This window comes from Schistocerca piceifrons, chromosome 6, assembly GCF_021461385.2.
Source record: "Schistocerca piceifrons isolate TAMUIC-IGC-003096 chromosome 6, iqSchPice1.1, whole genome shotgun sequence".
Lineage (NCBI taxonomy): Eukaryota > Metazoa > Arthropoda > Insecta > Orthoptera > Acrididae > Schistocerca > Schistocerca piceifrons.
In genome coordinates, this window is record NC_060143.1 from 278927506 (window position 1) to 278940693 (window position 13188).

The window sequence follows — 13188 nt, forward strand, 5'->3', positions numbered from 1 at the left end:
CGATCCCTGCAAACCCCTATTTTTCAGCAGGATAATGCAAGGAAAGCATTTCTGAAGAAGAGGAATTTGTTAACATCGAGTATAGATTTAAGTGTCAGGAAGTTGTTTCTGAAAGTATTTGTATGGAGTGTAGCCATGTATGGAAATGAAACATGGACGATAAATAGTTTGGACAAGAAGAGAATAGAAGCTTTCGAGATGTGGTGCTACAGAAGAATGCTGAAGATTAGATGGGTAGATCACATAACTAATGATGAAGTATTGAATAGAATTGGGGAGAAGAGGAGTTTGTGGCACAACTTGACAAAAAGAAGGGACCAGTTAGTAGGACATGTTCTGAGGCATCAAGGGATCACAAATTTAGCATTGGAGGGCAGCGTGGAGGGTAAAAATCATAGAGGGAGACGAAGAGATGAATACACTAAGCAGATTCAGAAGGATGTAGGTTGCAGTAAGTACTGGGAGATGAAGAAGCTTGCACAGGATAGGGTAGCATGGAGAGCTGCATCAAACCAGTCTCAGGACTGAAGACCACAATAACAACAACAACAACAACAACACTGCACGATTGCATGTTGCAGGTCCTGTACATGCCTTTCTGGATACAGAAAATGTTCAGTTGCTGCCCTGGCCAGCACATTCTCCAGATCTCTCACCAATTGAAAACGTCTGGTCACTGGTGGCCGAGCAACTGGCTTGTCACAATACGCCAGTCACTACTCTTGATGAAGTGTGGTATCGTGTTGAAGCTGCATGGGCAGCTGTACCTGTACACACCATCCAAGCTCTGTTTGACTCAATGCCAGGCGTATCAAGGCCGTTATTATGGGCAGAGTTGGTTGTTCTAGGTACTGATTTCTCAGCATCTATGCACCCAAATTGCATGAAAAAGTAATCACATGTCAGTTCTAGTATAATATATTTGACCAAAGAATACACATTTATCATCTGCATTTCTTCTTGTTATAGCAGTTTTAATGGCCAGTAGTGTATATTGAATCTCTATAAAAGTTATGATTATTTGTCATTGACAAACATACCAAACTCTAGATGTGGGGACTTATCATTTAATTTGATAGTTAGACAGCTATAGCTTATCAAACTTTTTTTGAGTCATGTCAGATGCTAGCAGGGGGAATGAAGGGGTAAGCACTATCATGACCATGGTGTCAGGAATGTTGTGCGGGGAACATCTCCGGCTGTGCTGAGAAAATTTGCAGCTGTTGCTACATTCTGACCACATGCTGTAAAGAAGTAACACAGAACAGTAACAAGGTTTTGCATATGCACATTAAAGCGGCATTCCCTATTTGTAGAAATAAAAATGATGTGAAATTAAATTAAGGTCACAGTGCAAGGTCAGACTACAAGAGTATTGCACAGTAGCTTCTGCAGTGCTGCTCAGTGTCAGCTTCCACAGATTGGTGGTAGTGACAAGCAGTGTGGCAAGCGTCATGGAAATTTACTGTATTTTATGGGCTATAAGATACACTTTTCTCTTCAAAAAATTGCCTCCAAAATTCAGGTGCCTCTTGTAGTTAAAATTATTGTAAATATGTCCAGTGTTTGGTTTAAAAACCCTGCCAGTCTTAAAAATGGCCATATATTTGATGCCATGGGAAACTTACCTCTAATCGGCAACATCGGAATCAACTGGCAGCAGTGCACCAATGCAATGAACAAGAGTTGCAGCAATTCACAAGCTTCTTAACATTGCCTCCCTCCTGCCCCACCATTACAAACACAAAAAACTGCCTAGCCCATGACATGTCATTGCAGTATATGGTGCCAGTGAACTTGAATTGAATGTGATTTGTGTTATTGGTACAATATTTTTGTAAGTGACTGGTTTCATAATTGAAAAAGAAGGAAGGTATTCATGTGATGCTGGCTATAAATTGAAAGGAATAGCATATGCATCGTTCATGGCCTAGGGATAGCGTCTCTTAATATCCTCAGTACTGGGTTCGAAACCCATCACCACTAAAATTTTGATTAATAATTAGCATGGGCAGCTGAATACTTCTGGCATAAGAAGTCACCTTCATTCTGCCAACCGCCTTCTCAAAGAGGGTGGCAGAGCACACTGAGGTTCAAGGCACATGGCCTCCTTGGGGTGGGGAAATGCCCCTGAAGGCAGAAGAATCATCAATGATCAACAGCATGAAGATGCAGAAGGCAATGGAAAACACTGCATTAAACACACATAATGTATATCCACAAGACAAGTGGCCTGTAACACAAAAAGTGTCATGATGATCTCTCCATTGGCAAAACATTCCAGACCAGTCTCCCATTCGGATCTCCAGGAGGGAACTGCCAAGGGGGAGGTGACTCACAAGCTGAATATGAAGAGATAGAGAAAGTTTATGAGGATATTGAAAGGGTAATACAGTATGTACAGGGAGATGAAAATCTAATAGGCATGGAGGACTGGAATGCAGTTGTAGGGGAAAGAGTAGAAGGAAAGGTTACAAGAGAATATGGGCGTGGGACAAGGAATGAGGGAGGAGAAAGACTGCCTCAGTTCTGTCATAAATTTCAGCTAGCAATAGTGAATACTCTGTTCAAGAATCACAAGAGGAGGTGGTACACTTGGAAAAGGTCAGGTGATGCAAGAAGATTTTTTAGTTATATTACATCATGGTCAGACAGAGATTCCAGAACCAAATACGGGATTATAAGGTGTACTGAGGAGCAGATATATACTAAGATCACAACAATGAAGAGTTGGCTGAAGTTAAAGAGATTAGTCAGGAAGAATACCATGGGTAACAGAAGAAATACTTCAGTTGCTCAATGAAAGAAGGAAATTCAAAAATGTTCAGGAAAATTCAGGAATAAAGAAGGGCAAGTCACTGAGAAATGAAATAAATAGGAAGTGCGAGGAAGCTAAGATGAAATCAGTGCATGAAAAATGTGAAGAAATTGAAAAAGAAATGATTGTCGGAAGGACTGACTCAGCACATAGGAAAATCAAAACAACCTTCAGTGAAATTAAAAGCAAGGATGCAATGGGAATTCTGCAGTTAAATGCAGAGGAGAGAACAGATAGGTGGAAAGACTGTATTGGAGACCTCTATGAGGGCAAAGATTTGTCTGATGTGATAGAAGAATTAACAGAAGTTGATTTAGAAGAGATAGGGGATCCAGTATTATCATTATAATTTAAGAGAGCTTTTGAGGACTTAAGAACAAATAAGACAGAAGGGATAGATAACATTCCATCACAATTTCTAAAATCATTGGGGGAAGTGCCAACAAAATGACTATTCATGTTGGTGTGTAGAATGTATGAGTCTGGTGACATACCATCTGACTTCCAGAAAGATATCATCCATACAATTCTAAAGACTGCAAGAGCTGACAAGTGTGAGAATTATCGCACAATCAGCTTAACAGCTCATGCATCCAAGGTGCTGACAAGAAAAGTATGGAATAAGAATGGAAAAGAAAATTGAGCATGTGTTAAATGACGATTAGTTTGGCTTTAGGGAAGGTAAATGCACCAGAGAGGCAATTCTGATGTTGTGGACAATTTAAAATGGTGCAAGATGTTAGAAATTCTGAGAAAAACAGGGGTAAGCTATAGGGAGAGACAGGTAATATGCAGTATGTACAAGAGCCAAGAAGGAATAATAAGAGTGGATGACCAAGAACAAAGTGCTCAGATCAAGAAGGGTGTTAGACAGGGATGTAGTCTTTCACCCCTACTGTTCAATATGAACACTGAAGAAGTAGTGACGAAAATGAAAGAAAGGTTCAGGAGTGGAATTAAAATTCGAGGTGAAAGGATATCAATGATACAATTGGCTGATGACATTGCTATTCTGAATGAATGTGAAGAATTGCATGATCTACTGAATGGAATGGACAGTCTAATGAGTGCAGAATATAGATTGAGAGTAAATCAAAGAAAGACAAAAGTAATGAGAAGTAGCAGAAAAATGAACAGTGAGAAACTAACATCAGCACTGATGCTCACAAAATACACTCCTGGAAATGGAAAAAAGAACACATTGACACCGGTGTGTCAGACCCACCATACTTGCTCCGGACACTGCGAGAGGGCTGTACAAGCAATGATCACACGCACGGCACAGCGGACACACCAGGAACCGCGGTGTTGGCCGTCGAATGGCGCTAGCTGCGCAGCATTTGTGCACCGCCGCCGTCAGTGTCAGCCAGTTTGCCGTGGCATACGGAGCTCCATCGCAGTCTTTAACACTGGTAGCATGCCGCGACAGCGTGGACGTGAACCGTATGTGCAGTTGACGGACTTTGAGCGAGGGCGTATAGTGGGCATGCGGGAGGCCGGGTGGACGTACCGCCGAATTGCTCAACACGTGGGGCGTGAGGTCTCCACAGTACATCGATGTTGTCGCCAGTGGTTGGTGGAAGGTGCACGTGCCCGTCGACCTGGGACCGGACCGCAGCGACGCACGGATGCACGCCAAGACCGTAGGATCCTACGCAGTGCCGTAGGGGACCGCACCGCCACTTCCCGGCAAATTAGGGACACTGTTGCTCCTGGGGTATCGGCGAGGACCATTCGCAACCGTCTCCATGAAGCTGGGCTACGGTCCCGCACACCGTTAGGCCGTCTTCCGCTCACGCCCCAACATCGTGCAGCCCGCCTCCAGTGGTGTCGCGACAGGCGTGAATGAAGGGACGAATGGAGACGTGTCGTCTTCAGCGATGAGAGTCGCTTCTGCCTTGGTGCCAATGATGGTCGTATGCGTGTTTGCGCCGTGCAGGTGAGCGCCACAATCAGGACTGCATACGACCGAGGCACACAGGGCCAACACCTGGCATCATGGTGTGGGGAGCGATCTCCTACACTGGCCGTACACCACTGGTGATCGTCGAGGGGACACTGAATAGTGCACGGTACATCCAAACCGTCATCGAACCCATCGTTCTACCGTTCCTAGACCGGCAAGGGAACTTGCTGTTCCAACAGGACAATGCACGTCCGCATGTATCCCGTGCCACCCAACGTGCTCTAGAAGGTGTAAGTCAACTACCCTGGCCAGCAAGATCTCTGGATCTGTCCCCCATTGAGCATGTTTGGGACTGGATGAAGCGTCGTCTCACGCGGTCTGCACGTCCAGCACGAACGCTGGTCCAACTGAGGCGCCAGGTGGAAATGGCATGGCAAGCCGTTCCACAGGACTACATCCAGCATCTCTACGATCGTCTCCATGGGAGAATAGCAGCCTGCATTGCTGCGAAAGGTGGATATACACTGTACTATTGCCGACATTGTGCATGCTCTGTTGCCTGTGTCTATGTGCCTGTGAATCTGTCAGTGTGATCATGTGATGTATCTGACCCCAGGAATGAGTCAATAAAGTTTCCCCTTCCTGGGACAATGAATTCACGGTGTTCTTATTTCAATTTCCAGGAGTGTAGATATGAAGTTAAGGAATTCTTCTACCAAGGCAGCAAAATAACTATCGAAATCAGACTAGTGTTGGGAAAAAGGGCATTCCTGGCCAAGTGAAGCCTACTAGTATCAAACATAGGCCTTAATTTGAGGAAGAAACTTCTGAACATGTATGTTTGGAGCACAGCATTGTATGGCAGTGAAACATGGACTATGGAAACAGAAGAGAATTGAAGCATTTGAGATGTGATGCTGCACACGATTGTTGAAAATTAGATGGACTGATAAGGTAAGGAATGAAAAGGTTCTGTACAAAACCAGAGAGGAAAGTAATATGTGGAAAACACTGACAAGGAGAAGGGACAGGATGATAGGAAATCTGTTAAGACATCAGAGAATGATTTCCATGGTATTAGAGTGACCAGTAGAGGGCAAAAATCTGTAGAGGAAGACAGGGATTGGAATACAGTCAGCAAGTAATTGGGTACGTAGGTTGCAAGGGCTACTCTGAGATGGAGACGTTAGCACAGGAGAGGAATTGATGGCGGGCTGTGCATCAAACCAGTCAGAAGACTGATGACTCAAAAGCATATGCAGAAGGAAATGGAAACAGGGCAGCTGAGTGGCATTTCGGCCCTCCACCAACAGAAAAAACCCTTCACAACTGGTGGACTAGTAAAGAAGAACTGAAAAAATGAGGAAGACTAAGGGTGCAAACTGCAAAATGCCCAAAACTAGAAGATGGTGTATTGAAATGGATTCAAGGACACCATTGAAAGGTCATTGGATTAATGCAAAAATGATTCAAATACACACTCGTAAGCTAGCATTACAGTGGAACTTAACAGAATTTAAATGTGGAGTTGGTTGGTGGTACGGGTTTATGAAGTGTCATGGACTTAGCATGGGAACCAAAATCAAAGTATCTCACAAAAAGGCCACAAAAGTATGAAGAGAAAATATTATCTTTCCATCACTTTATTATTCAACATTGAAAGAAAACCAGGTTGGAACTAAGAAAAATAGTAAATATGGATCAAAGTCTTCTGACATTTGATGTGCTAAGTAAAAGAACTGCTGCCATGAAAGGCACTAAAACTGTAAAGTGGACAAGAAAAAATGCACTACATTGTTGTCCTTCCATGTTGTGCTGATAATACTAAGCTTAATCCAACGATCATTTTCAAATGTAAAGCAATGCCAAAATTCCGAAATACTGCCAGGTGGCCGGCCGGTGTGGCCGTGCGGTTCTAAGTGCGTCAGTTTGGAACCGCGTGGCCGCTACGGTCGCAGGTTTGAATCCTGCCTCGGGCATGGATGTGTGTGATGTCCTTAGGTTAGTTAGGTTTAAGTAGTTCTAAGTTCTAGGGGACTGATGACCTCCGTAGTTAAGTCCCATAGTGCTCAGAGCCATTTGAACCATTTTTGAACTGCCAGGTGTTGTTGTTCATGTACATGACAAGGCAAAATTTATGAGTAATGATAACTTAATAAGACAGTCCAATAACAAATCAAAAGCCATATGGGGTATTGTGAGACTGAAACAGGAAAGAGATGCAAAGACCAGGATATAATTCTCAAAAACATAGAAAACGTCAATATTAAAAAACAAGATTTGACAAATTACATAAACAATTATTTCATAAATGCAACAACTTGATTAAGCTCAAAATGTACAAACCAATAAAAACCTGAATTTACAAAAGCTGCTTGTAGCATGAGGATAGATCCAACAGATGTACATGATATGTTCAAAGTAATAAAAAGCTTGAAACCTAAAATGCCAGCAGGAGTAGATGAGGTGCCTGTTATTATATAAACAATGACAGCTGCACAAATCACAAGGCCCTTGGCATACATAGCACTGTCCATTGCGTTCAACTGCTCTTCCAGGTCCTTTGCTATCTCTGACAGAATTACATTGTCATTGGCAACCCTCAACATTTTTATTTCTTCTCCATGGATTTTAATTCCTACTGCAAATTTTTGCTCAATATACACATTGAATAGCATCAAGGATAGGCTCACTCCCTTCTCAATCACTGCTTCCCTTTTGTGCCTCTCGACTCCTATAACCACCATTTGGTTTCTGCACAAATTGTAAATAGCCTTTCGCTCCAGGTATTTTATCCCTGTCACCTTCAGAATTTGAAAGAGAGCATTCCAGTCAAAATTGTCAGAAGCTTTCTCTAAGTCTACAAATGGTATAAAAGTAGGTTTGCCTTTCCTTAACCATCTTCTATGTGAAGGTGTAGGGTCAGTATTGCTTCATGTGTTCCTACATTTCTTTTGTATCAAAACTGATCTTCCCCGAGGTCGGCTTCTACCAGTTTGTTCATTCTTCTGTACAGAATTTGTGTTAGAATTTTACAACTATGACTTATTAAACTGATATATCTAAAAACAAAGATGATGTGACTTACCAAATGAAAGTGCTGACAGGTCGACAGACACACAAACAAACACAAACATACACACAAAATTCAAGCTTTCACAACAAAGGCAACAGTTTGTTGCGAAAGCTTGAATTTTGTGTGTATGTTTGTGTTTGTTTGTGTGTCTGTCGACCTGCCAGCACTTTCATTTGGTAAGTCACATCATCTTTGTTTTTAGATATATTTTTCCTACGTGGAATGTTTCCCTCTATTATAACCATATTATTAAACTGATAGTTTCGTAATTTTCACATCTATCAGTAACTGCTTTCTTTGGAATTGGAATTATTATATTATTGAAGTTCGAGGGTATTTCAGCTGTCTCATACATCTTGCTCACCAGATGGAAGAGTTTTGTCATGGCTGGCTCTCACAAGCCTATCAGTAGTTCTAATGGAATATTGTCTACTCCCACGGCCTTGTTTCGACTTGGGTTTTTCAGTGCTCTGTCAAACTCTTCACACAGTATCATACCTCCCATTTCATCTTAATCGATGTCCTCTTCCATCTCCATAATATTTCCCTCAAGTACATCACCCTTGTATAGACCCTATATATGTTCGTTCCACCTTTCTGTTTTCCCTTCTTTGCTTAGTACTGGTTTCCCATCTGAGCTTTTGATATTCACACAAGTGGTTCCCTTTTCTCCAAAGGTCTCTTTAATTTTCCTGTAAGCAATATCTATCTTACCCACAGTGATATATGCCTCTACATCCTTACATTAAAAAGAAACCATTAATATAAGAATATTGATATTTCAGTAATACTTTATGGGAAAACCCATATCAGGAATTTTATTTGGTTTTGTCATCCAAACCATTTCACAGGCACTGCTCAGATGGTAGATAATCGCCAATATAAATGATTCACAGCTAACAGTTCAAGTCTTAGTCTCACAAAGACCTACTCATTGTTTTGGCTACAGACAAGTGTGTTGGTAAGGATCTTGAAATTCTTACACTCACTTCCACTACATTTTACTTCTTAAGTTTTTTTCAGTTTTTATCTTTTCTCTGATATTAAAAAGCAATTTCAGTTGAACTGTGATAAACACAGCCACAATAAAAACCACAAAAATAATCTTCCTGTAGATTTTGCCTTCTTTTCCTGGGTGTAGAAAGAATTTGTGTATTCTTGTGGTAAGGTATTTGATGAACTCGTATCTAACAAATCAATATGAGAATGATAGTTCCTACCAATTCAAAATAAAATTAAAGACACACTTCATTAGCCACTCTTACTACAAATTATCTGGATTCAAGAACTGAAAGTATGTTAGCCACATGGCAATTAGCAGTGTTTACTGTAATGCTGCATGACAAGTAGTAATGTACTGTAAATGATACTCAATATATACAGATGTAGGTAAATATTTCATTTGAAAGGTGCTAGTGTACTCAAGTAAATATTAAACTGACAGTGAAAGATAAGCACTCTGTCTGTCAAAAAAGTGAAGCACCCAGAAGGCAAGGAGGAAATGAAATGAAACATCTTGGGTTGAGATAGTATGCTATGTTATTTCACTGATTACAAAACTGGGCCAAATTTACAAATAATCCAGCAGTGTGAGCCCACTTATCAGCATTGCATGCACTCTGGCTGGATATGCATACTGATTTGGAGGGAAAGGGTGTCAAAGCTGTTGTATTCCCTCTTGAGGCAAGCTGGGTCACTACTCTTATTACCGGTCCTTGATATTCTGGCACTGAGATGGAGTTGACATTCATGCTGGTCCCATATACGTTCTCTCTGTGACAGATCAGGAGGCCTCCTTAGCCATCAGAGTACCTCAACAGTTTGCAGACAATTAAAGAGAAACATACCATGCATAGACAAGCATTGTCCTTTTGAGAAACGGCACTCCAATACTGTTGCATGCGGGGTAATGCACGATGTCATAGGATGTCCATGGCACACCATCAGAGTTCCTTCAATCCCTATCAGCTCTGACCTGAAATCATACCAGACAGCTCACACACCATGACACGAGAATAAACACCACTGTGCCTCTCCAAAACATTTGAAAAACAGGACCTCTCCCCAGGTTACCACCATACTGATGGTCATCTGACATAGTGCAGATTCATTGCTGAAGACTATGAAGCACTATTCATCAGCAGTCCATACTTCCCAATCATGGCACTAAACACTGCCAATTTTAGTGGTGTTAAAAACAGCCTACACATGAGATGTGCCGCTGGTCTCCAACCAGTGGTGTGGGGTGACACAGAATGTTGCAGGTGTCCAGTACTTGCTCTCGGATGGGTTATGGTGAGCTCGGTGCACGTCACGGTAATCTTCCCTTGTGGTAGTCAGACATGGTTGAGCAGAACCTTGACAGTGAGTATACCTGCCTTATTCCCATGCAGTTCAGACCACTACCACCTCCAGATGCCTCACAAATCTGGATATTACATTATTTGACCAGTTGGCCAAATGGAGGCCCTCAAAGAGGCTACTTTCAAACTCTGCCAGTTACTGATAACATTGTCTCCGACAAGCACATTGGATCTCTGCGTCCTCCACGGTGATCACTCAGAATCTGATTCTGTTGACACAACTTACATATCCTACCTGGCTGGTCACAACACTGCACACAAAAATCACTAATGCACTGCGGTAGCCATTCTACTTATTACAGAGAATTGCAATTCCAATCATTTACATACTTCCTGAGTGCGTGCCTGTGTGTGTGTGTGTGTGTGTGTGTGTGTGTGTGTGTGTATGTGTGTGTGTGTGTTCAAAGTTGCGTGACATCAGACCATGTCTTCTGGGTGCTTCACTTTTTTTATCAGGCAGTGTATTATACTTAGGAGGCAGCACCTTTTTTATAGCAGCACCTTTCTTTCTGATTTAACTACATTTAGTTGGCATAACCACAAATAGCTTTAGGCGATATAGTGACACAATTCTTTCTTTCAAAGCCTACTTACAAGTTTCAAGAACCAGCTTTAAATTTAAACTCAAGGAATATACTACAACTCCCTACATATCATTCACATAGGGACCATGAGGAGGAGATTAGACTACTTACAGCATGTGTGGATTTAAACAATCATTCTACCCATGCTCCATACTTGTATGGAAGGGGAAAATACCCTAATAATTGCTACAGTGGGATGTACCCCTGCCATACATTTCACAGTGATTTCCAGAGTATAGAAGTAGATGTATACCTTGACTATTTCCACATACCTATGGGTTCTCTCTCTTGACAGATTCTACAGAAAGGTTTCCACAAAGGCAAATCTACAGCAGCAACAGCATTAGATCTGGTTACTGGGATAAAGTATAGTTTTGAGAATAAAGGATCTGTAACACTGACACTTTGTGACATTAGTAAGGTGTTTTGCTGCATTCCTCATAAGGCACTCCTAAACAAGATCAGTAATTATGGAGTTGCAGGTGCTGTCCTGGCAACCCTCAAATCCTATTTGCGAAATAGAAGGCATATTGTATCAGTCCAAGGAGCACTATCATGTGAACAGAAGTTGGAATATGGTGTGCCACAGGGATGGGTAATGGGCTCCCTCCTATTCCTAAAATTTGAAAGTAATTTAAGCACTCATGGACCAGTACTTGCAGTTCTCAGATGACACAACTCTGTACTTGAAAGATGTTGATGTCAGCAAGGCTCAAGAAGTAGTAGAGCTTTTGTTTGATGTTACAAAGGAATGGTGTGTTATAAACAAAATGAAAATAAACAAAGAAAAAATGCAAAAATTGTTTTTTAGCCTCAGTGGCAAAAGATACCTAAAAAGTGGAGGAACTGTGAAGGTTCTGGAATTCATGATGGACAGTAAACTCACTTGTCAAGAACACACTGCACATGTATGTGACAAACTGTCATGAGTCATATACCTCCTGAGGAAACAAGCGTGCGTCAATTGATCAGTATCTGCTCACAGTATATTATTCACTGTTCCACAGCCATGTCAGCTATGGCCTGTTACTATGAGGTCACTCTACAGACTGCAAGAAAATTTTACTACTACTACTACTACTACACAAAAAAAGGCAATAAGGATCATCACACCAAGCAGGAAAGTGGACCACTGCAAACCCATCATCATACGTCTAGGAGTGATGACAATTTTCAGTCAATATGTCTCCACCTTTCTCATGTATGTGAAAGAAAATCATGAAACATTCACCAACAGGAGTGACATCCACAGTTATACCATGCTCAGTAAGGGAGATATAGACATCCCAAGCTGTCAACTATATGACACAGGACAGTTTTCCAACAGTAGCTATTAAAATATTCAGTCATCTAAATACTAAAATGCTGTCCTTGGACTTGGTGAAATTTCAGGGAAAGATGTCACAAAACCTATGCCAAAAACCACCATACAGTTTAAATGAGTTCTTTCACAGTGAAACAGCAAATTGTACTCCCTAAATAATGAACTACCACATGAAGTGAAGTGAATAAGTACTTGTTAAAAATTTCTCACTGTTTACGTCTTTTAAGTGTTACACTACACTTATTTAAATTTATCCTGTATTATTATTATGCTTATGTTAAATGGTTCTTGTATTATAAATCTTGTATGATCTTAACCTTGTAACACTGATGCTGTCTGGCAAATGATGTAGCTATTATAATAACTGGTAATAGTAAAATGGTAAAGACTGAATAAACTGCCTTGATTTTAGGTATTCTAGAATATGTAAAATTTATCTTAAAAGTATACTAGGAAGTCTTGGGTGGAATATAGACAATGAAAGGAATAAAGGTAACAATTCACCATATAGTTGGGATATTAAATGGCTGACAGCAAATAAACAACAGTGAAGACATTGATTGCTCAAGTCGTGGACAATGGTTCTAGTTGGAGATCATGAAACACACATATACAAAAAGCTACAATGTCCCAGCTGGAGGTAAAATCATGAAAAAATTTATGATGTCTAAGACTTCATAGAAATAAACTAATGTACTAATTTTGTTCCTTTTTCCCTGTGGAAGAGGCAGACATGCTTGCTTTCAAATACATTCAGTAGAAGTTTTTGGAACATTATGTTCCCTACATCAAACTAAATTTCATATAGTATAATTTTTACAGTCTAGCTAACAAAGGAGCTTTTGTTAACGCTGTAAGTCTTCTTAGCTATAAAGCACTGTACATCTAAGAACTCCAGAATGAATTTTCACCTTGCAGCAGTGTGTGCACTAATTTGAAACCTCGTGGCAGGTTAAAAGTGTATGCTGGACCAGAACTCGAGCATGCAACTTGTCTGCAAAAGGTGAAGATCCAGGTTTGAGTCAAACAGAACAGCATACAGTTTTAATCTGCCAGGAAGTTTCATCCAGCAACTGCTAGCACTTCATCTGATTGTACTAGAGTTATACTGATGTCC